Here is a 26,056-nt window from a genome sequence, read left to right on the forward strand (position 1 = left end):
GGGGAGAAAACTGTGACGAAATATTGGAAATACTGGATGTTTCGCAATGAAGATCAGGTTTTGAATACCTCTCCACTATCAAAACTGTGAACGATACTGGACAACGTATCTTTCGCATACTTTTCCACCTCGCGAGCATTGCGAAATTGTGATTCGATATCTTTCGCCTGTCACCACTTCACAAAAGTGGTGTTCACTCGTTGATATCGCGACATTATGAACGGTATTACGGGCTCTGTTTCGAAGTGTGAATATAGGAAAGGCGAAATTCACGCGATTTGAATCGCGCTAGATCGCACAAGAGAATCGTAGATTCGAGTATTCGGGCAAATTTCAATTTCTGTCCCAATGTTGAAAGTTGTTGAAACGGGGAGGTTTAAAGTTGGTCGGTTGTTTTTAAGTGGAGAGCGTAGAAACAAACGATGGCGCTCGAGGAAATCTAAGCGGGATCCCTCCCTCCCTTTTTTTTCCGCCGGGTTAATTAACGAAATTGCAGAGTTTACGAAATTGGCGTGGCTCGGTTTCGATCGCGGTCGCGCAACCGATCCGCAATGCGGAATGCGACGGAATCCAAGACGTTAAACGTTTACAGGAATTCGTTCGAATCGACGGGAAGAAGGGACGGTTCGGCCAATTAAATCGGGCATTTGTCTCGGGGAGTGGCCCTCTTTGGTAATCCGGGAAACTTTTGCAACGTTTACCAGAAGAGGGGGAGAGAGGCGGACGGGGGTTCCCGCGGGAATAAAGAACCAAAGTCGTTTCCGTCCTCCTCCAGCTTCAAATTGACCCGGGACCTGCCTCTCCACCCCCGATCTCATAAATATTTAAATCTAATGAACTTTACAGCCGGCGTAGATTCAAATCAAAGCTTCTTCCCTGGGTCTCCGCCTTATGTATTATTCGGCCACAGACCGGCTAACGTTGATCGGGAATCAACGAGTCCATCCTGAGCCTCGTCCATCGATTCGAGAATCATATCGAATCATTTCGCGTGAGGGATAATCTTTTTCCAATTTCCCGTACCCCTCCCCTCTAGTCTAGTGTTTCCTGCCAACCAACGCTGTTACCGTTTTTTTTTTTTTTTTTTTTTTTTTCGTGTTTGTTACTTTCTCGATATCGAGTATCGATGCGATGTGGAAAAAAATAATCAAACTGTCCTCCTCTTTTTTTTTTTTTTTTTTTTTTTACGTTTCGTCCGTTCAATTCCGCCCTGTTTTCGACAATAATCCCAGCGCGATAACACGTGCTCTTAAACTTAAACTCGGGAAGAATTTTGTTCGCGCGACCGTTTGTTCGAATCTGTGAACCGGAAGCGTCGCGGACGGTTTGAATAACGGTCGCCCTGCGCGCGCTTATTAAACCTCGGTTTCTAAATAACGGGTAACGTCGGAATATGGAAGGGTTTTCCGGCGGCGCGATATACGGCGCAGAAATTTCGCTTTATCGGAAATATGTGTGTTTCGCGAGCACACCCCTCCCCCCGTTTAAAAACGTCGGAATGAATTTTTCGCGCCTCCTAAAATTCATCTCTTCCCATTTTCGATTAAGGCCGTTGCTAAGCTTCTCGATAAGCTTCTCTCCAACTTTGTTGGCCGCCTTACCGTTTCAATTTCGCTCCGCTCGTTTCTCTTTGTCGCGTCTTTGGCCGGGACGATGCGTTTTACTCGTTTGCATAATCGGCCGAGTTGGTGAATTATATCTCGACGCTTGCGATACGACATTGTTCTCAATTATTCAAGCGCGAGAAGGAAATCGACGGTGGTCGAAGAATTAGGAAGTTTCGTGGGCCTAATAATAGGAATTATTCAAGCATCTCTGGAGAGTTGGTTTCGTTGCAAGTTTACAATTTCGTCCACGTAAAAGTGCACCTCTCGTCCATTTTTCCTTCTTTCAACGTGCTGGTGTTAATTATTATGAGATATGTTGCAACAATTATATATTTCTTTATAATCTGTCTAACCAATCTCTCGATCTGTCCCACTTGAATATCTATCCCCGAGTATATAGAGTTTCGTTTCGGAATAAACTTTTATCCCCCCTCGTGTTTCTTTATTTTTCCAAACATCCCATCTCAAAGGGACTCGATTAATTTGTACATATATCGAGAGTGTCTATCGCAATCGAGATCAATCGCAAGATCCTCCAATCGTGGTATGTGATTCCGTAAAATTTGTAGGATACCTATTGCTCGAAGAGATATAATTACGCTCTGAGAGAGGGGAGGGGCTAGATTCTCTCGAAATCGTATAATTGCCACCGTCTCGATTTCTCTTTAGCTGCCACAAAATTTCACAATAGGATTGTGAGAGCCCTCGAAATCGTAGGGTAATTAATTCCTATCCTGTAAGGGAAACGTTTCGTCGTCGTCGTCGTAGCGATGTGGAAGGAGCGAAGGAGAGAGAGAGAGGGGGGGGAGGGAGGGAGGGAGGGAGAGGAAATTGACGCGCGCAAAGTTCCGCTCCATTTTCTTGACGGGATCATAACAAATACAAGAAGCTTGTCTAACCGTCGGCGAAGAAGCATTACCGACAGGTATATATCGAGGGGTGTGCGATATAGAGCTACCCTCCGGCGGGTCCACGCCCGTAGTTAAAGCACTGAATTATTCGTCGACTTGCCAAAGCCGGTGTGAACATCGTTAACGTGGACGACCGGGCAGAGTCCGACCCCTCTCGTTCAATTATACTCGCTCGCCACTTTTCTCTCCGGTGTATAATATTTATTTTGAAATTGTCTTAAATGTGCTCCTTCCAGAAGCGCACGCGTAATGAAAAATAAATTTTCCTTCTCCTTTTCCAAATTCAAATTTTCTTGACGAGGATGCGTTCCTAATTTTTCGACGATCTATCGAACGTCTTTTGGGCTAGTAGAAGATGACACTCTTGCGACACTTTTCTTCGAGAATTCTATTCCCAATTGCTGCTCCATTAATGTTTGGATTGGAACAAGCATGTTTCCCTCGCGCGTTAATCCAAGTCCACTTCTCGGCTAATAGTTTTTTTGAATTATACTCGCTCGTCACTTTCCAGTATTAATATTTTACAAGAACACACAACAGCGATAAAGAATAAATTTCCTTTTCCAGATCCAAACTTTAACCTTCACTCTTCCTCGATATAATAACGATGCTTTCCTAATTTTTGTCAACGTCTACCAATCGTGACACATTTTTTTGGACCGATAGAAAACGACACTCTTACGACCTTTTTTTTTCGAGAATTTTGCTTTCCCAATTGCTGCTCCATTAATGTTTATATCGTGGACAGCAAGTAGACGTTTCCCTCGCTCGTTAGTCCAAGTCTTCGAAATGGAACAGATTCTTCTCGGCTAATTTCCTTTCCCTTTTCCAAATCCAAACATTGACCTTCACTCTTCCTCGATACAACGACGTTCCTAATTTTCGTCGACGGCATCTACCATCTTTTTTCTGCTAGTTGAAGAAGGAGAAGAGTGGATCCGGGAGCGGGACAGGAAAACAGACACCTCACGATACTTCTCTTCGAGAATCCTCCCAATTGCTGCTCCATTAATGTTTATCGTGGGACAAGTAGATGTTCCCCCCCGGTCGTTAGTCCAAGTCTACGAAATGGAATAGATTCTCTCCCCGGCAAATAGGTGTCGTTTTCTGAACCATTAAATTCACGCCGATCTGTTCGCCGGCGAGCAGCGTCGTTGCCGCGCGATTACCGTGAACCTCCTCCCGTTTTATCGGCAACGCGTTCATTACTTCACCGTCACGTTAAAATCACGAACCTGCAATTTTGCCAATTATATGTATACTTGTGCCATACATCTCGGTTATGGAAAACGGAATGGTTCGTCAGGAATCGCGATCGAACAACAGGTATGGAGGGGCAAGTTGGAGCAACGACGAACGCACAAGCGACGAGGGACAGGTTGAAATCGGGTGTAGGAATCGTGGGCTTTGAACGTGGGAGGAGAAATGGATTCGTTCGATTAAAATATCCGATTAAATCGTGTGTTTATACGATTTTATAATTCTGAAAGGCAGAGGAAGGGAAGGAATAAGTTGGGACGCAATCGATCAAGGGAGGGGTGTGTGATTCCGTTCCGGTGGCTGTGAAATTTTCATTCGGCCCCCACGGGGATTATATTGGAACGCGACTCTTTTCACCCGCCTCGACATCGATATTAATTCATATCGTTGACAGGCGACGACCTCGGTTATGTAAATACAAAGGTGTGCGAATGAACGCGCGGAACGTATTTGCAGGCTGCCCCCACACACCCTCGCTGCGTCAATATCGCGTGAAAGCGCCTGGACCGCGCGCGAATCAGAAATGAACTTCTATTTACCCGTTCGTTTCTTTCCGCCCCGCGAATCCTATCTCGAAAACGATTGTTCTCCTTCCCAGTTAGAGAATTGAAAAATCCCATCTTCGATATCTAGAAATTCGTTCAATTGTACCGATTATTCGCGGTCGGGTAAACTATTTTTGCCCCAAACGCCGATATTTTAAATAAAATCGTAGAAAAGAGTAGAAGAAACGGAAGATCCGATATCTAGAAATTCGTTCAATTATACCGATTACTTGCGGTCGAATAAACTATTTTTGCCCCAAACTCGAGTACAACTCGTCGTTTCTCCTCGATAATCTAAATAGAAAAGAGTAGAAGAAATGGAAGATCGATTCGGACGTTCGATGTTCGTAACGATTGAACGAGAATTCTTCGATCGACCCTGCATATTTTCCGAATTGGCCGCGTGGTTAACCACGCGTTTCGCTCGTGGACGATTCATCGATACCGCGATCGATGTTTGGATAAAGAGGGAGGAACGAATGGGATCTCTGCGGGGAACGAACGAGGGCGAGGATCGGATGGAATCGGTGGTTGATCGGTCGGACAATGGCGCTAGTCTCGCGAAGACGTCGCGTAATTGCGAGCCCATTGTTGTCGTGGTCGAACCGCGCGACGTGGCTCTAAGATCGATAAGATCGATCCTCGTTCCACCGACAATTCCACGCGGAAGCTTTTTTTCACGCGTCGAACGCGTGGTGGTGTCTCGACGATACGTAATTTATAAGATAAATCTGTCTCGAGGATCGTTAAGAGGTACTCGTTAGAAGGAGGAAAGGAGAGACGTTTTTTTAACCCAATAACGTCGAATATTAACGAACCTGCCCGCTTTTTCCCCGTCCCGCTCTCCCCGTATTCTCTTCCGCTAATGAAGAGAGGAGCAACAATGGCCGAGAAGAGAAGAAACGATTTTTGTTCTCGCAAAAATTAATCGGAGATAAAATGTAGTAATTGGTAAATTCGAGGTTTCTTGGAGAGGAGATTTCGATTGGAAGGGCGCGTAACAGGTGGAGGGATTGGCGAGTATCGCGAACGAATCTACGAGACGAGATAAAGGTGTAATTTCGAAATGGTACAAATTGTTTTTCGATCGTCAAGACTGATAATTATTCGATCGTTTCTCGAAATTCCATCCGGAATTCTCTGTATGTCTATCGTAACATTTGTTTGCCAGCCAGAAATATGGATTCTCCTCTCCCTCCGAAGCCGCGTGTGCCGCGTTGGGTGACACTCTCTGGTCGATCGAGTCTAATTATCGTATCCACGCTCGGTTAAAATTAGAATCGAGGATTACAAGGTGTACCGATATCGAACCGAATCGGTCGATGGCGATTAATTTGCTTGATCCGGGGCAAGGATTAGCCGGAGGAAGCCAGGACGGGAGCAGGTTCAGACGGCGTGATAATCGCCGCGTGTGGCAATCTTAATCGAAACGGCGGCGTTGTTCCGCTTTCGATTCGATATCGATATCTCTAAACAATTAATCGTAGGAGGGAGGAACGGATCCGATTAGACGATACTCTGGCTACGATAATCTCGTGGTGAAAATTGCGTTGAAATCCGGCCGGAAAGGGATGCATATTTAACGGATATTACGGATGATTTCGGGTAGAAAATTCAATCATTTTGCGCGATTTCGCGCAAAATATTCTCACATTTTTTTGATACACAGACCTGTACACACAGGTCTAAGGTGAAAGGAGAATCGATTAATTACGATAATTCTGAATTTCAAGGAAACAACTTGAAACCGAAATCGCTCAAAGCATCGCGCGAAGATATTCGAACGATCACGATTCTTAAGGATCGGATCGTGTCAATTTTTCTATAACGTATCGTGCCGTTGGAAAGGGTATACAGTAATCGACCGATTGAAACATTAACGAAAGTCTGGTTTGGAAAGTTTCGAGCGATCGGTCAGGCGAGGACATTAATTTAGATTAATCCGAGGCAAAACTAGGGGCGAAACTAGTTGGAGAGCGGGCACCCAGGGGGGCTTTGAAAACTAAACGGTGCCCTCTCCCTTATTACATGCGAGGCGAGCGTTAATAACGTTTCGCGAATCATTCATTCATGCCGTCTTCTCGCCTCGCGATTGGCCCGCGTTCGAAAGTGCAACCCCTCCCCAAGCTTCGTCATTTCGCCGGTGTATCGCGCTCACCTCTCCCCGGATTTCTCGCTACGAAAGATACCAACCGATCGTAGGAAAGAGAGCGTACGTATGATTAATGGTCGCTGTGGTCGGATTAAAAGATTTTCCATCTTCAACTTCGACACAACAACTTCGACGTGGCTCGATCCTTAATTTATGATACTCGACCGAATGGAATTGGATATTCTTCTCCCTCTCCAGCGGATAAATCGATTATATCGCATATATTTTCGAGATCGGTCGAAACAAAAGGCGGTTCTCTTTTAAACTTGCGAACAATGGCGGTGTAGAATGCAGCGAGATTTATTTTGAAGCGAATCTTTCTTTCTTTTTTTTCGCGATCGATAAAGATTTCGGGCGCTCGTCTCTCGATCGTCTCAAAGAAACGTCCCGGCCTGGCTCTCGTGAAATAACGTCGCTCGGCATCCGCCGTTATTTGTCTTTCCACGCTCGGATGTAGCAATATCGTGCAAGATGATAGTTAAGTGGAAACGAGGTCGCTCGTAGCATTCAATTTTGGGGGAGCGACACTCGTTTCGTTGGCTTCTCCTGCCGAATTTAACCGGGTGCAATCCCGACCTTTTCACCCGCCGTCTCGCAAAACGCGTAATCGCGGAGCATTCGGCTCGTTGACTCGAGGGATTCGCGGAACATCGTCGGCAAATAAACCGCGCCACGCGATGAACGCGACAGAGTTTTCACGATCGTTCGCCTCTCTCGTTTTTCCAATGGCTCCGTTAACCTTCGTTAACGCGTTATATGACGCGTGGAAAATACTTATAAAAGAGGCAAGATCGATCGTTCTTAAGCGTATCGAAGATTTGGTGATTTTATAAAAAGGAAAATTATCGAACGGGTACTTAAGCAATAACAATAAGAAAATATTAGAGGAACGTTAAAAACGAGATCGATCGAAGAATCGTAGATTTCTTTCTTGTTTGTTTAAGTAGTAGTTCGCTTCTCTCGTTTTTCAAATAGCTTCGTTAACCTCGCAATAAAAAGTGGAAAACACTACAAGAAGAGAAGAAGATCGATTATTGTTAAGCTTATCGAAGAAAAATTGTAGATTCGTGATATTATAAAAAAAAAAAAATCATCGAAGGTACTTGTAATCCAAGATTTCTCGCTTGTTCGTTTAAGTAGTAGTTATCGAAATAAATATTAATAAATGAAAAATACCGAAGAAATACGTCGAAGGTGTCACTTATTCGATTTTTTTCGTAAATCTGGAAGATGTTTTAAGCGGTTTAGATTGATTCGCAGCATCGATGATTTTGTCATTGTTTAGGATGAAACGTTGATACCCATCTCACGTCATTGATCTCGCCAAGAAGCCGGGCACGGATTTGCGAAGGAAGAAAATCGTTGAACGCCAGAAGCGAGGTCCCTAGAGCGAATGATTACGTATTCCGTCCCAACGTTCTTGCTTCTTCGTGCACCTTCCGTTCCCTCGATTCTCCGTTTCCTGTTCTGTTAGCCTTTTCTTGCTTGTCCTCTTGTTTAACCGTGTGACTATCGCCGAAACTGGCTCCATCCACCCGAAGTATATATCATAACCAAGTAAATAAATCGCGCGGAGGGATAATTCACTCCTACAGTTTACCTCTCCCTTTTCCACGAACGCGTTGAATTTACACTTTTAAAATATAAATATACTTGTCCAACGTTTTTTCATTCTTCTTCTTCTTCTTCTTCTTCCTCTTTTTCTTTTTTTTTTCCCCGGCAAACGCGAATCGTTCGTTTCGACGAGGAGGAACAGGAATATCCAGGTCGCTCGGGGGGGGGGACCATAATTTATTTCTTTCGGCCTTTTGTCGAAGAACAGAAGAGGTTATTAAGTCGGTCGGTAAGGAAGAAGTTACCACCGAAGCGAGGAGATGCCGCGATAATGGCATCGAGCGAGAAAATTATTCATCCTACGAAATTGATCGTTCGAAGCTTCTCCCAAATTACATTCATCGAATAATAACGAGACGAGTGTTGTGTTTATATACGTATATGCGTGTGTAAAAGTACGACTCGTATATCTCTTGTGTGTATATTTATACGCGAACCATTGTTTCGATTGTTTCCCCCTCTTTCGAATACCATCGTACGACGCGACGTAGAGCGTAGTAGAGGAAAGGCATCGGCACGATCCACATCTATATAACACAATTTATCGAATATTATATATATTCTTTGCTGTAATCGAATCACAATTTCACAAGCAATTCCTCGATATGGAGAAAATTATTCGATTAAATTCTCGAATATTCGATTAAAACGGAAACTTGTTTACCAAGTTTCGGACGGAGAAGATTCGCTCGAAGAGACAAGCACCGATTCACTCACCGCTTCCTCCTACCCCGTGGAATGGACGGACCTTTTATCTCTCCCATTGGTGTTATAACACCGAGCGAGATGATCTCGCTGTTGGCATTTTTTAACGGGGCCGTGTTAACAGCGCGGATCAAGCCCGAATCTCGTCAAATCCCTTGAGCGACCCTTTCCCTTTCGACCAAACTACTTTCCCCCGTTAACTCGCCTCGTTCCAGCTGTAACTGCGCGCGGATTTGCATAATCCAGCCTCTTCCCCTCCACCCACGAGTTCCCATTCCTTTCATTTTTCTCGTCTCCGTTTTTTCTTTTTCTTTTTCCAAATCCAACCAAGCCATTTCCCAATATTTCTCTCTTGCTTTTTTCTCTCCCCTTTGTTTCTTTTTTTTTTTTCTCTCCAACGATTCACTCACGGATAAAGTAAAGGAAGTAAGGAGGCAAGTCCGTTGCTCAAGACAAGTGACAAGTCGAAGCGGAGAGGGGTCCGTATTGTGCGCAACGATTGTCGGACTGGAAGGGCAGGAATGATTAAACAGCAACGGTTGTTTACCTCGAGTAAACACCACCGACTCGCTTTTCCCTCCAGCCTTCGTATTCGCGAAACGAAGGTCAATCCTCTCTCTCTCTCTCTTTCATTCTTCCAATTTCAATTCTTGTTTCACGTGTATGGAGAAACGCGCGAATGCTCGCTTCCCTTACGAAACTCGGGATTTACGAAATTAAATGTATGGAAGTCGAGTCGAAACAATGGAAATTAATGCCTGTTTAAAATGTGAAAAAGGATAGTCTTAGAAAACGAAAAATTTTTTATTTCGTTCGAGAATGAATAGAGAGAGAGAGAGAGAGATTGGACAAAGCGTGATATTGGGTGGACAAATTTGGAGAAATGGCAAATCCAACCCCTGTGTACCTTCATTCAGGTAGATACGATCCCTAAGGGCGGAGAAACTGGCACGTGCGCAATGATAAATCGCATTAAGATTATACATTAGGGATAGAACGAGAAAATGTATATATATATATATTTTGATCAGTTAACAGAGGCTAACAGAGAACTGTTCATATTTTATACTTTAATTGTTACGCTTATAACATATATAATGTTATATTAATTCATCTTTTTCGAACGATGCGATTTCTTCGTTATTGCTGAATACATGTTTAAAAAGAAAGGATTCAAAGATGTTTGAGGATTGAGAAAAAAGAAAGCAATCAATATAGGCGAATTTTCTCGTCGAGCGTAAACAAGAAGATCGATTCCAGTTAATTCAAGCTTGTAGACACAATTATCACATAATATTAACCAAGATCGTACGCGCAAACAAAGTGAAAAAAGTAGGAAATATGCGTTTTGCGCCTTGCCAATTGTGTTTACATTTTGTTCGAAGAAATCAGCGATATCGAATAATCGATGTTAAAAATCGACTTACGCAACACTATATTCGATCCCTCCTCAACCACTGCTCCGCTTCCCTTTCGAAAATAAACTCGTTCATTTATCCTCGACTGGAAGATTTTTCACACGTGCATGCGAATTCTCGATCGAATCGGGCGGAAGCCGGTTCGCCTTTCGAGGAGATCCGCGTATCCCGATCACGTATTTCGAAATTCTCGGTTGGGGAGCGGTGAAATTTGTCGCGAATGTTTATTCAATTTTCGAGCGAGCCGTGTCGTCGCCGAAGAATGCGACCGCGCGCATTCGTAGCGACCGGACCGAGTTTGCCCGGATTAATCCGATTTAGCTTCGATCCTGCTGGCTCAAAGTGTCTCCCTCATCATAAAGGCAAATAGAGGAGGGAAGGAGGAGGAGGAGGAGTATGAAGCTATGTGTACCTGTCCCTTCCTTCTTTTTTTTTTTTAAACTGTTTCCGCGGATGTAAAATTAGACGATGGAATGGAACGGGACGTGATTTCCGTTGGAAGAGAGAAAAAGGGAAGAAGGGAAGAGGAGAGGCGAGTACGTATTCCGCGCGCGCAATTCCGGATGGAAAGATGTTATCGCGTGCTTCATTTGGAGGAGGAAGCGGCTGATATTAAATGTTGTGCAGGTATGCCCTTCTAATGTCTCCTCTCGGAGTGCGTCTTTAAAAATTACGAATTAATCCTTTAACTACGGGCGAGTATAGTCTCTGTGCATAAGATGTCGCGTATCGTATAATCGGCGATATGACGATTGGAGTTGTTGCGCATCGAGTATCCTTCTCTGGAAATATAGTATCGATATTTTGATTTTATCGTCAATTTTTTCTCAATGACTGTTAAAACAACGATTTTTCTCGAGCATATTTTTGGCAAAAGGATTAAACCCGCCAAATAACGTGGGTTCTGTCCCATTCGCGAAAGATGTATTTAATAAATCGATTTTTTTTGCTTTCAGATTTACATATTTTACTTATAAATTATTCTATTCGATTAATTATTATCTTATTGATTGAGAAATGGGCAAAATTTTCAATAATCATCGCAGTATTTGTTCACCTATGAATACCTTAGTCTATTTATCACAGAATTTGATCTAAGTCTAAATCTTCTTGTTTGACCATGGATCTACATGTCCGATTACAATTTTTTACTTGTTTGACCACACTTATTCCGCGATCGTATTCCGCTTCACTTCTGTTCCAAATCTCGAACACAAATGTCTCGATTTACTTAATCGATAGCCTTGTTTCTCGTGATATTTAATTCGTTCGAATTCGTGACTATTCGAAACTCGAATCTCTTAGATCGGTCGTTCCGTTTACCAACGAAGCGGCGAGAATTTCGAACACTTCATCGAACGAAGTTCACTTGGCTGACGAAATTTGCCCCCTTCGTCGAGGGCATGAAGGATACACGCCCTCGACGAAGCCTATCGCAACGATGGCAAGGATTCCAAGCTTTCCAGCTACCGCGTCGCGCTACACTTTGAAAACCGCAAACGCTCAATTATCGGTTAACTCTATTAGGAGCGATAATCCGTCGTCGTTCGTCGCAGAATTACCTGGAATAAACACGGGCGAAACACGAATTTCCGAAACGAGCTTTGTTGCTTCGAGCCGCAAACCCCTTCAACTAATTTCAATAAAACAATAACGCGATAGTCCGCGCAATTACCGTCGTCGAGTAAACGCGTGTAAACAACCCGGAATACCTCGTTCGGGCAACGATCTCGTTTCGTAAATGCCGCTTAATCGCAGACGTCGAGCTTATTTAAAAAGAAGAAGGAGGAGAAGGAAGAGAAGAAGAAATCCGCTCGAGTAAATTTCCAAGCTAGGAAGGAGAAACGGAGAAACAATTTGCGCGACAACGGTGGACAAGGCAACGGTGTTTGACGAATGACGAACTCGCTTCTCCAGTTACTGAATTACTCCGTTGCGAGTAGATTCGTTAGAATCGATTTGCGTTCGATTCTGGAACGAGATGGAAACAAGGAGGAACGAGAAGAGGAATCTTCGTTTCGTCGCGTGTCGATTTGCAAGAATTTTCGGAAGAAAAAGGACGAGCTTGACAGCAGTTTGATTGCGAAGAGTGCAGGTTTTTTTTTTTGGAAATCGAGCAGATTCCTCCAAAGTTGCTCCCGACTCGACGAAAAAAGTTCTTGGAAAAGTTTCTTCTTCCTCTAATGCGTAATGTTGGACTGGACGAGGGGAAACAAGGGCGAGTTAAAGTCGCTGCTCCGTTTTCAATTATCCCGGCAAGAAGCGAAAGCGTGGGGACGATTTTGCGTGAGATTTCACACGGGCCGGATAATGAAAAGGGCGGGGAGGGTAAAGCTCGGAAGGAACGTTTAATATCCTGTCCATTGAGCTGATCTCCGCTTGGAGAACGATTAATTCTCGCGAGGGGGGACGTTACTTTTGCACATCCAGATCTCGATGGAAACGCGATTATCTCGTCGACGATTTTGCGCCCACGCTCCATTCCCGTTTTCGGTAATTGAATGCATCTCGTCGCCAACGATCCCCGGGATAATCGGCGTTATTAATGTCGGCTTCGATGAACAAAGATGAACTCGATTCCCTGCGGTATACGGAGATTGCTGCTTCTCCAGCTTAAAAGTTTTCAAAATTTCTATCCTCCCAACGAGAGGGGGATTCGTTCTTCACGAGTTATTTTTCGAGCTACGTTGTATACAATCAATCAAACGTAAACATAAAAATCGGTAGAGAGAGAGAGAGAGAGAGAGGGAGTTGAAATCTCGAATTCTTCTATCGAGCGCAATGCCAAGAAATTGTGAAATGTAGGCGGAGAAAGGGGTAGACGTCTCCTCATCAATGTTTCATCGGTGCAGAGGCGGCGGATGTTTGCCGAGAAAAAGGCAAAAGGTGCTCACCAAGATCCTGTAATACGGTAATCGCGGTGCCCGTCACGTACACCACGTAATAAAGAGAACGCGCCACGTCAGCAAGGATATGCCGTGTGCACACAATAAGCAACGTTTCTCTCGATGAGAAGGATCCCTGTTGGAAAGGCTCATATCGTCTATATATATTTTTAAAACAATTGCGTTTATTGGCCAGCGAATTAGCGATAAATGCCACGAATACGTTGCTCGAGGATTTCGCAATCAGCCAAACTTCCTTTCCTTTAAACATCTCCTTTAAATTCGAGTAGGTAACGCATCTCAATCAGTGTCGTTTGCACGGCAAAAACGATAAAAAGTCGCGTCGCGACTTTTCTTCTAGCTCTCCTCATATCCTCGGTTCGTCTATCCCTCGGACTATCCCTCGCGTTGCCTCGGGCTTCCTCCTCTTTGCGACTCTTCGTCGAAACCGTCTCCTTTCTCTCGTGACTCTCTCCGCTTCGAATATTCCTCCCCTTTTTATTAACCGAAAATAATTCCATTGTCGGAAAAATAATTGGATGGAACACATTTACATTATGGAAATTTAATATTTTCTTCTTCGGTATCGAGTTTAATTGCATCAACGCGATACGATCAGTCTTGGATGCAGTTTCGACACGACGGATGAGAGAAATAAAATAATCCGATTTACGATGGGAATCGCGCTATTTTCGATGCGATTTCGGTTTCGATTAACCGGTTATTGCGGCGCCATTATGGAGAAAAAGATGGGGGTGGAAAAGAGAGAGACTCGACGATTAAGAAGGAAGTTTAATGGGCTTCCGGCTGATGGCTTTTTCTCGTCGGTTCGAGATCGCATGCTGGATCCGTATTATTGCTCTCCGCGCACCGATAAATCAAACGTGAATGCGATTGAACTTCACGGAGAGAGGATCGAATCGGTATCGAATTTCTCGAGAACACCGAAACTGTTTAACTTCGATAAAAATCGACAGCCTAACGTCTCGTTATATCGTTATATCAATTCAATCTTTTCGAAACGAATTTTCCTTCGAACAAAAGTCGGAGCAAAGCTCATTGGCATAAAAAAAAAAAAGAAAATTCGAAGAAAAACCCATCCCAATAAAAATTCGAAGGGAGGAAACGATCGATACGATACCCGTAATTCGTAAACATTAAAAGTTGGAAGAAGATCGATCGACCGTTCGTTCCAATCATCGGGTTCCCGATTTCTAAAGCGTTCGAGAACTCGTCGATCGCGACGCGTCACCGGATCCATTCGAGTTTCTCAGTCAGGTTTCCCTCCTCCGCCTAGTTGCAGACCTCTGCCAAGAAACGAGTATCCTTCTTCCGTACGTGAACAGGAACGGTGGCGAATTAATGGAGCTCGGCGGGGTTCGACCGTCGGTTTACAAAGCTTTATCGAATCGACCGTTATTTACCGTTCGGGCGAAAGTTTGGTGTAGCGGAAACAGGGCTCCTCGCCGCTCGTGAAACTCGGGTGTATCGGGCAGGGTCGACGGAAGAGTAGTAGTAGTAGTAGTCGAACTCGGCCCAACACTCGAAGCAATCAATTCGCGTCACCCGAAACAATGTCGAGTCCTCTCTTATCCGAGCCGATCGAGCTCACCGCGCCCGGCTTAATCTCGGGGATCGACGCGGTTCAATCCAGTTCGAGTTGTTCTCTCGTTGTCCCGGGGATCGTTCATTTTATTCCCCTTCCCTTTTTTTCTTTTCGATGGAGATTTTCACTCGAAATAATTTCTCCATCGAAGCGCGAAATTTTTGGGAAGAAGTCGTTTGGAAAAATAAGAAACTCGAAGATGTTTACACGGGAGAGGGGAAAAGTTTGAGAAATTTGGAAAAAAAGAAAAGAGATAAGAGCGAGAACGAAGCATTCCTGCCGAAGATGAGAGGAGGGAAGAGTGGAGAAAGAGAAGCAGGGGGGGGGGTTGAAAAAAAGGGTGACGTAAAAGTAGCGGAAGTGAGCCGGTTAGCCGGGCGGCGAGACTCCGTAAAAGTGAAATAGTGGCGTTGGGCAGCGAGCAATCTCGGGCTGGCTGGTGACAATTTTTTATCTTTACGAGCCAGCCAGGCGCGGCCCGTTGTTCCTATTGCATAAGTGCAAGTGGAAGAGGAGGAAGAAGAAGAAGAAGAAGAAGAAGAATTATGCGTTTACGTAAATTGTGACAGCGAGAAATCCCTCCCCTCCACCGACCTGGAAACTCCAAACGCAAGAAGTAGGTGGCGTGGCTAATAGCTTTCTGTCCCCTCCCCCCCCCCCCCCGAGACGCGGGAACACGCTCAAATGGGACGTCTCGAGGAGGTTGTTTCCCCGGGAAATGGCCTCGTATCGAAGAGCCATTTCGCCAGGTTCGAGAGGGCGCTATATAGAAAATTTGCTGGAGGATCTCTCGTGCCTTATAGACAAATCAGTCAGAGGATACCTGAGTAGGAGGAGAGAGAGAGAGAGAGGGAGGGAGAGGGAGGGGAGGGATTGGACCGAATTTCTGGAGGATGGTGTGTGGTTACTCTGTGGCAAGAATGGCGAACATAAATAGCACCAGTGTCAGGAGCAAAAGCGGTTTCCTTTCTGAAACGGTACACGGGGGCTGAGCAATTGCACTCGATACCACTCCCTTCGTTCCTTGAGATCGTCCACGCTCTTGTAACTATTACCCCGGATTTATCCGCCATTCCGTCCCCCGCGTACCGGTTTTCCAATGGAACTATTTCCTCTTGTTTGATTCTTAGCGGGGATATTACTCGAAACCTTGGAAATTCAGAAAGTTTTAAAATAAAAGGTTTCGCTAATTTTTTTACGCAAATGTAAAAGGAGCTCCGTGAAAAAGTAAGAGATTCGATCTCTCAATTTCCAGATGAACAGAGTGATAGATCGATATAACGAATCTTCTTCTACGAAGAAGAAGAAGAAAGCGCTTTAAGCCCTTTTCGATTGCTCCATCTTTGGCGTGGAATTTTTCTTAAAATTAGAAAATAAAAGTAGGGTAGGGGCATTGGACGTTTAATTTGCACGAGTCTCGTCACGATGGTCGGATGTTGTTCATCGAGCGGCTCGTAGAGAGGAAGGGAGTCGTAGTGGGTAGTTCTTGGGAAACGGGTGGTAGTACGAGTTCGTTTCGTCGTACGCGAGTATGCGAGCGATGTAAATTCCACGGAGAGGAGGAGCGGTGGTCCCTTACAGCTGCAATTGCATACTCGAGCCGCGATGCAGGCGGCGTGTGACCGCGAAAGCACACTGCGGCTTCCGTCCGCTGGACGTCTAGCTTAGCGCCGCACCTATTTTCCACAACCCCTTTCCCGGAGAGTGGTTTCGCTCGTTCCACGAACCTCCGCTATTTCGAGCAGATAGTTGGACCACTCCTCGAGCGCTCCTCTCTCAGCATCCGTGTCGATCGATCGATCAGCCTTGAACGGAGCAAGACGGGTTTCAGAGAAAACTTTATTGCCCGGATTATCGACGAGGATCGGATCATCCTTCGGATTTTATCTTTATCCGAGGGATTTTAATTCTCCCTTTTTTTTTTTTTTTTCCATCCCAATCGAAGGTCGATCAAAGTTTCGTCCAACGTTCGCCCACGTTCGATCGATTCTTTCTCGAAACGGACGATGATCGCGGTGCGTTTCTCCGAATATTTTGCAGCCGTGATTCCCGCGAAAAAGGAGAACGGTCCGTGGAGCAGAGAGAAAGGTTCGCGTGAATTTTTAATCGGCCGCGTACGTGTATCGCCTCCAACATCTCGTCCCGCGCGCCGAATAAAGCCGCGATTAAACTTGCACGGGAGTTTGCCCCCGAAGGCACGGCTCGTAAAATTAATAATCGAGAAACGTAGGCGAATACCTTTGGATATAGTTTTCGGGTGAAATTGGGTTAAGCGCCACTTTCTTTAATCTCGCGCTCCCTCGAACACGAACGTCCCGTCCCGTCTCCTCGTTCTCGCGTTTTCAAACCTGTTTCCCCTTCGCGCGACACGTTTTTCCTATTTGTCATCGCAAACGAGAGAGAGGAGGGGGAGGGAATTTGTCGCGACGAACACGTTTATAGCGGTCAGCTTCTCGTTGGCGAACGATAAATTCGAATTCTTTCCTAGGCTTCGACCAAATTTATTCCCCCCGCGCGTGGACCAACCGTTTTATTCCCGTTTAGCCCGCGGAAGGAAGATGGCCGATTTGCTCGCGATGCACGTCGCGAATTTCGTTCAACCGCGTGGATTCGGCCGGATCTCCGCGTTTCGAGAACGGCCGATTCACCTCGTGGCAACGAGATAGAGCTAAAAAAAAAAAATCTCGATTTGGATAATTATCGATCGAATGGACGAAGTAAATTTTCGAGGGTTAACGATTTTCTTGCGCGAAAAACGCAATTCGAACGATTATTAATCGGTCGGGCGGGGCGATGACGTTGTGCAACTACGTGGATAATTAGGAAACAATAGGAATCCGGTTCGATGTTGATTATTATTGGAGCCGTGGCATTAAGTACATTGGGTGAAAACATTTTAATCGAATCGTCCGGGGGTCCGCGTGTCCATCCGCATGATAAACTTGTTAATTATGCGGCCGGCCGTATTCCGACCCGCAACACGGAAATATCAAACAACCTTCCCATTCTCCCTTCCCGCGTAAATTATTCCGCGAAATCGGTGCCCGATCACCGCCCATTTTCAATCGCTCCCGCGCTTCTTCCACAGTTTCGAACGCGCGGACGCGCGTGCACGCAGCACTTTTCCCCTCCCTGGGGGTGGGAGGGAGGGGAAGGAATATAATCTCGATCGGACCGATTAATTGGTCGAGCGGTCCATCCTCGTAAATCACGATCGCGCAACTATGAACAACTGTTGCAACAACACCGCCATTTCGACCATATTTCACGATACTTGGGAAATACACGCCATCTCTGCATACCTCGCTCGATCGAGTCTTCGATCAAAGAAATGATCCTCGTCTCGTTTTCGACTCCCTTTTTATCCAATCGACCCGTTCATTCAGGAGGAGGGCATTAAACCGAAATCCAAGTTCTTCTCGCGGAAAGCTTCTTGTATTTCTTGTATTCGTTTGCGTTTCGATCTCGGGATAACCGGATCACGGGGCTGGTGGTGTCGAACACGAATCATCGTTCGCGCAACGAGGAGCCGAGGAGAAATTCGATTCGAACGAATGGAACGAAGAAATGGAGAAAGAAATTCGAAATCGGATAAAAATAACACGGAGGGGGGAGAGGATAACGTGATAATGAAGCTCTTAAGAGCGTAAAAGGTGGAGCTTTTAGAGATGGCCCACCACTGAGTCACCACTCGCCATCGCCACTTCGATCCAACTTCTCGATCGAGTAGACGTTAGTCATGCGTGCTGCACTCTTTTCACCAGTTTTCCAGACCTTCTGTTTTCTAGACTTGCGACCACGATCGTGGTAAAAGCGTGGCGCGATTTTTCACCCTCTTTTCCCTCTCCTCCCTCCCTCTCCCTCTGCGTTGATCGTTTTCTATTCTATTTTTAAATTCTGGGGAAGGGAATTGCAACGTCCTCTCGAGGGGAGAGGAATTTTCTCGAATTTAATTTTTCTCGTTTTAATTTTTTAAAAAGACGGAGGGAGGGATGTTAGCTCGCGGTCCGGCGATTTCGTTTAACCAAATTTCCCTTCCCGGATCGTAGTTTCGTAGTTGGCCGCCGCGACGCGGAGTAAACAAAGTCGTGAAACGTCGAGTCCATCGTTGGAGGTCGATCGTTCGGGGAGCGCATCGGGCAAATTGAAAGTGGCCACCGAATTTTCTTCGCTATCGCGAGAGAGATTTTTTCGCCGGTTCCTTCCCCGCCAAAAGTCGTTCAAGGATATAAACAATTCCTTTTTTGCCGCTCGCTCGCGAGATGGCAATCACGATTTTTCCGTGATCGCGTCCCCTTTTTACCGCCCTCGTTTCGAAAACTCGGAGAAATTCGGGCCATTCGGATCTGAAACGTTTTTATCTTTCGCCATTTTAAAAATTAAATCGTGTGCGCGTAGCAAAGATACTCGTACAAGTTGTGTTATCAAGATCGGAACGATAATTTCGAAACGACGAAACGTCCTGTACGTCCTCTACGACACGATCTTTTCATTAATTAATTAGGAATTAATTAAGGCCTCGATACTATTTATCGCTCTTTAAACATAAAACTTCCTAAACATCGAATTCAAGAGTTGTTCGCAATCGAGGAGAGTACTTTTCCAATATAATTTTCGACATGTATCACGTTTCTTTGATCGTAAAATATAATCGCAGCAGTCGTTACGAAAATGCCGCGAAATTGATTCCGTTAGCGAGTTTAAGCAATTGGAGGAGGGCGAGAGAGGGAGAAGACGGTGGGAAACTGTCGAAGGGAAGACGAAGGATAATCAAGGGTGTAAGGGGGGCACGACGCGGTATTTGGGGACAGGAGGGAGGGAGAAGGAGTTTCCGCTTTTAACGCAAACAATCGGGGAGGAAGTGGCTCGTGGAATTTCACGTTCGCGTAAATGCACGCGGCACTCGGGCTAAGCGGCTAGGATGATGGAGGAACGGGGTTCACGGGGTGGAAGGAGGGGGGAAGAGGTTCTGTCGAGGGGATAGAACGCAGCCGCATCGTTGAACCCTAGCAAAAGGATCGAACTTCCTTCTCGTGGGCTTTCTCTCGCCCCGTTCTCTTCCGCCCTCGATACCTCGGGATACCTCTAAGTGGTGTAAAGTTTCCACCTTCCTTTTGTTTTGTCCTCGATTTAAATTTTATTTCGAACACTTGGTCGCGCAGCAAGTGTCGCGCCAATGTTTCTTTTTTTTTTTTTTTTTTTTTTTTTTAAAGCAATAGGAAATATCGCCGTCCGTCCTTTCGACGGTAATCTCGATCCGAGGGTTTAAAGCGGAAAATTCGAGATTAAAAAAAAAAAAAGAAAGGGATATTTAAAATTTATTTAATCTTAATATAAGCGTTTATCGAGAAAGAGATGAAGTGAAATTTTTCGTAACATTCGAGGCGAGAAACCACCGTTTCTCTTTCTTCCTTCCTTCCTTCCTTTCATCGAGGAGCAAGTTTGATGATCGGCCGTGGCTATTTGGCGCGATTTCAACCCGGTCCATTCAAGAATCGTCGGCCGTTATTACGACTCGAAGGATGTTTTCCCTTGGAATCGAAAGCATCCGTTCCTCGCAGAAATCGGATCGGAACGCGCGTTGACGAGGCGATCATCAGAGTGTGGCAAGCATGGCTGCTCTTTCTTCGCTAGAATCACGGAAGAAGGGAAATCGAGTGGAAGTATCGATATATGTACGGATCGATCGGCGTGGATAGGGAGATTCGAATCCGAGTCGAAAAAGAAATCTCGATATCGACCTGTCGTAACGGTTATGCGGCTGTCAACCGACCCGTTGCTCCGCCGCCACCACATAAATATTCGATCAAATTTATTCGAACGAATATTTCCTCGAGGAGAGAAATCTTATCACGATCTATACGGCCACGTTTTATACGGCCGATGACTGATTCCGCTTCCTCCAGCCTTCGGTATCCCACCCGTTCGAGATTCCCAATCGTTCAAACTCGATACGATCGATACCTTTTTTCCTCTACGAATCCCTACCCCTTACCCCCCTTTGGATCCATCGAATCCGAATCCTTCCTTTGGAAGAATCGAAAAAAAAAAAAAGGGACGAGCCGATCAAATATAAATTCCTCGATCGAATTTACAAAATCGTTATCTCGTGTTCCGAGTCTACGAGTCGTTCGATCGACTTTAAATTTTAAACTCGATTCTTCTCGAGAAATGGACGAGTACAGAGGCGTCGCGGTTGATAATTTCCAATATTTCGGCAAGTTTGCACGGAAATTTCATTGACAGAAACTCGACCAACCCTTCGAATTTCGCATTCGATCTTCTTTCCGCTCGTCTCCGCGTCAAGAATTTCAACGCCGCTTTGTACTCTTCCTCCTAAGAGTTAACGAAACTTGGGGTTGGAAGTTTGCGCGCCGCCTCCTTTGATCACGGTGACGTAAATTGGAATACGCGAGAGATGGTTGAAACGTCGAGGGGGAGGCAAGGTTTCGATTAAAGGGTTTGCCTGTTTCCATACAGATCCAATTATCCTCGTTGACCGCGATACGCGAATTCCCCCCTCCCCCTCTCTCTCTCTCTCGACGAATGCGATCGAGCCGATCCACTTGTTCCGCACCCTTTACCTTCGATCGGCAGCCACGGTCTCGAGAGGTTGGGTCAGGTAATGTCGAGAGGGTATTTTTCGAAGATTCTTGACTCTCGTTTCTTGAGCGGATGACGGAAGAAGGAGGTGATTCGAGGTGTTTCTCGATTTTCGCTCCTTCCTTTCGAAAATTCCTTCGAACCAGGATATAACAATCGATCGAATTTTCGAATTTTCCGCGAAATATTCCGCGAAATATTATAATTGGGCGTGGAAAGCATCGGTGACGTGTAATCGTTAATTACGGAGTTAGGCGAAAGAAAGAAGATTCGGCGAAGGGAGGGAAGGATGCTTTACGATCGGGTTCCCAACTAGTCGGGTTTATGGAACGGAAGTAAACGGGGAGCGAATAAATGCTCGTGCGATCTTTAGCAGCGTTACGACGATCGCCCCTTCGAATCGGTTGTAATGAATTAATCGGGCGATAAAGCTCGTTGGATCGTGAGAGATCGTGAGCTCGAATCTTGAGAGACCGTATTCCTTTCTTCCTTCCCCCCCTCCCTCCCTCCTCCTCGAACAACACTCGTCTCTTCGATCTCCTTCACAGAAGAGAAGAGGAATCACGGCGCATATTTTGCGTCGAATTCGATAAAGTATTTATCGACGAACGGAAGAGGGATGCGCGCGGATTTAGGGAATGGGGATACACACTCCGCTTGATTTCTTTGATCCCTGGTGGCTCCTCGTAAATCTCGCTCCCTCGTTACCTCGCCAGAGAATGGGCCGCCGCCTCGGTCACATTTCAGAAAGAATAATAAGATAATTTCTGGAATCGACGCCGCAACGAATCTCTCGATGCAAAATTCACGAAACTCGATTTCGCGAAAGCGAGGCTAGATATCGGACGAAGAAAGGAAAAGAGAAAAAAATTGGGGCAAAAGTTCGATCCTTTTCTCCCGTCGAATACTTTTTCCAAAGTTTCGATCTAATTGGTTAATTGCGGCGGAACTGGAATTAAGGAAGCGGCGTTGACCGGTGGTGGAAGCGCGCAACAGTCGTCCGACCCCCTTCCACGCCTCTCGAGCCAATTTAAAACGTAGTTTTCCGCGCGATTTCATCGAGCCGGACGACAGGAAACGACCGCTCGTACAAACAGGAACCGTTGCAAAAGTTTCCATCCCCTCGCCGAACATCCTCTTCCCCCCCGCCGTCCACTCGCGCCACCCCACACCAACTTTCTCTCCCGATTTCCGATCCAACTTCCCCCTTCACGAAGCCTCGCCTTCCCCTCTCTTCGTGGAATTCGCCCTGGAATCCAAAAGGAAAGGATCCGCGAAAGGAAAACTTTCCTCGTTTCGATTCGTCTAATTTCCCTTTTATCGAATCGCCAGTCTTCCGTTATTTTTATCCACGGTTCGCTCGATCATAGGCGTGCCAACCTAGTTCCACCCCTAGTCTCCCAAGATCTCCAACGATCGAAGTTGGTGAAAGGGGATGGCGGTGTACACGACAGAAACTCGTGTTGCCGGTATTAATTCCGGTCGACGGAATAGTGGTCGGTTCAAGGTTAACTTGGAGTAAAGGATTACGGGGCAAATAGGATGAAGGGGCCACAGTTGATTAAACCAAAGTCGAGGAACCTGAAGGTAAATTGGCTAAGACGTTTTGGGGAGGGGAGGGGATATTGTTTGTCCCGGATATTATCCAATTCATGGATAAAGGCGAGGCGGAGAAAGGAGAATTCTCTTGGAAAGAGAATTATTATTTCTCGTAAATCGAGGATAATCGTAAAAATAGGAAGAAATAGCTCGATCCGATCGAAAGATTCGGATTTACGAGCAACCCTAAGAGCAACCCCCCCACCTCCTTGTCCATTTCGCCCCAGAACTTTTCCCCGGCCGATGCACAACACAGGTCGTGATTTTTATTATCATGGCCGATCATATCAGCCGTGTCGCGCTGAACTCTTAAAAGAAATGGAATTATTAGGGGCACGAGAAGTGGGGAGGGATCGATCGAACGCGGTTGGATTGAAAAAAAGCGAAGAACGAGGAGGGTCGGAATCGATCGGTGTCTTATTTACGGATGGATCTCGGTCGTTGTTTACGTCGTTGCGACTTCTCTCGTGATTCTTCCTCTTCCGTCGACTCGTCTCATCGTAGCTTTTTCACAGAGGGAAGCTGGAAGGTAAACCTTCTCCCTTCGTCGACAGGGTCGAGGAACGATTCACTCCCGTTATTATCCCATTTAACGCGTTATCCCGTATTTTCGTCTCTCCTCTTCCAATTTTCTTCCGAAGTGGAAAAGAGAAAAGACCTCGAACGATAATCGTGTCATCTCTCTTCCCTCTTTTCTTCTCGTTTCCTTTCGAAGAAGCGAAAGAACGCCGGCACAAAAGTAATCGCTTCGTCATTCGAAGCTATTGATCGCGGCAATAATCGTCGATGCTTGGTCGTTTTTGCTGCGAAGCTACCAACTACGGTGGATGACGGTTATTAGACAGGATGTTGTTAATTCACGCTCGAATGGGGTGTAATTTTATATAATACCCAGTCCTCGCCACGATCCGGCTCACACTGAATTTTAATTAAACCGACAACGTCCATTCTTCGTTTTCTCTCTCTCTCTCTCTCTCTCTCTCTCTCTCTCTCTCTCTCTCTCTCTCTTCTCTTCGCTTCACTTTGATTCGGAATCGAAAATAAATCGCAACGATCTTTCGCGAGATCGATCGGAGATTCCTTGCACAGGTTCGATCGTGGAAAAGGATGGAGGCATTTGATAGACGACGAGAATCTGTTGCGCGTCTTCTTTTCTTCCACGTCGGATCGAGGATGAAACGCTTTGACCGCGCGGGTTCACAAGGATCGGAGATGAACAGTTGTAAACAGTTCGCGAATCGCATCGGTTCGTTTAACTACCGATTTTAATTCCTCCGTTGAAAGTTTTATCGAAAAATTTTCCGGCCGTTATATTTTCTTGCGATCGAGCCTCTTCGAAACGAAACTTCGTTACTTTCGAACGTAAATAAGAATAAGAAGAAATTACTCGGGTGTTAAAAAAATATGTGTCTGTTTGTTGAAGAGAGATGTTTATTCCAACGGAAATCTGAATGTCGAGAGAAAAAGTTTCGACTTGGAGCGAGACGCTGGGGAGCGTCATTTAAGAGGCGAACGGACCAAGACATGGGATAAATTAGGAGAAACGTCCAACTCCCTGCGTAATAATGTTTCAGACCTCGTAAAGAACTATCCCTTCCCCAAGGACCAGTGATAAATTACGCTTTTTCAAGCGACGAGGAAGGAAAAGAAGGGATTAAACCATCCATCCAACTATCGCCGTCGGATATTTTCTATTATTTCGATGATCGAGAAGCACTTGGCAAAATTAAATTAAAATATTTATTGCACAATATTTGGTGAAACGATCGCGTCTTGTCGACGTAACAATTCGATTCAAATTTATAATTTCCTTCCCTATCCCGGGGAAAATCTATCTGGATGAACAAGATCTGAGACGAAAAAAAAGAAAAAGAAAAAGAAACGGACGAATCCTTTCGCGATACGGAGCGAAGCGGTAAACGGACGTAAGTGGCGACAGAAATGAACGGTTTCATTTGCAGGTTGGCGCATTAACGGGTGGTGCCTTAGGTCACTCGTTAGAGGCAGCTATCTCGTTGCTAATTAGTGACGGCACAACCGAAGCCGCACCACGCCACGAGACTACCGTTGACCGGCTACATTAGTCTGGCAATTTCACGGTAACGATGATTGTAACTGTCAGGTTATAATTATCGCCGGCGTAATTGACTTACTAGTGTTTCGAGACACGCGCCCGTTCCCTCCACCTCTCCTCCCCGCTTCGAGCATAAATCTAAGACGTTTACGGGACATTGGTTGTGTCGCGGGATATTGACAATCGTTGCTGGACATTAGTTAGCCGTGGTCTGCGTCGGTGAATGAAAATTATACGATCGTATACGTATGTTCGGGCATTCGGTTTTAGCAAATATTATCGAAATCGGTTGTACAACACCCGTCGAATACGAAATTTCCACCCAAAGTTTATTTATTTTTTTTCGACGTATGCGCGTATTTTGATCGTTTTACGAGAGAATACTACTCGTGTACAACGAGTAAATCCTTAACGAGTAATGAAAAATATCGAAATTTAAAAATTTCTGTTTCGATAGGGCGCACTTATGGAAATGATGAATGTAAAGAATTGGCCCAACTATTTATAAATTACGAGCGTTCAAAAGAACATTAATTGCAACGCAGCTCGCGAAACTTGTACGAATTCCGCAAACAACCGCTCGTTCCATTTCTTGTTCCAAATAACCGGCGGCGTTGTTCGCCAATCGTGGGCCGATTTTATCCGCGATAAAAACGTACGATCGCTCGTTCGACGTTTCGTCGCCTCCACCAAAGACGAAAACAACTAATTAAACTCCTCCACCTCGCTAAAAACCGCCCGTATATATGATATACACCCGTTTCTCTAAATAACCTTGTCCTGTCCCATATCATCTTTCCGTTCATCTTTTCATTTTATCTCGATCGGCGGGAAATCTCATCAATTTCATCGGGATTTGTAGCGGCAGTGATTTACAGCGTTCGCGATTTTCCGTCGTCTCACGATTAAGATATGAGGAATTCGTCGAGATCCCGTGGATGGAAAGATCGATCGAACGAGCGGCTTCGATCCCCTGCATCGAATGCGGCTGCTTGCGCGCCATCTTGTGCGGGCGAGGGAATCTGCGTACACAGCGGGGATGTTTGCTCTTTCGTGGCGTGAAAAATAAATGGGTGG

At 45.5% G+C, this 26,056-nt stretch overlaps 1 long non-coding RNA gene across 2 annotated transcripts in view; it reads left to right on the forward strand.

Moving 5' to 3' along the window:
- Positions 1-26,056, forward strand: part of LOC105736479 (uncharacterized) — a 135,820-nt gene that overhangs the window by 75,462 nt on the left and 34,302 nt on the right. Inside the window, exon 4 of one of the 2 annotated variants that reach the window (XR_015291647.1) lies at positions 24,329-24,658. The exons of the other annotated variant lie outside the window; for it this stretch is intronic. This is a non-coding gene — a long non-coding RNA (uncharacterized LOC105736479). Of the gene's footprint in view, positions 1-24,328; positions 24,659-26,056 lie in introns of those variants that run through there. 2 annotated transcript variants of the gene reach the window in all.

This window comes from Apis florea, unplaced genomic scaffold, assembly GCF_048593485.1.
Source record: "Apis florea isolate Af1SG1 unplaced genomic scaffold, ASM4859348v1 contig_2495_pilon, whole genome shotgun sequence".
NCBI classification, from domain to species: domain Eukaryota; kingdom Metazoa; phylum Arthropoda; class Insecta; order Hymenoptera; family Apidae; genus Apis; species Apis florea.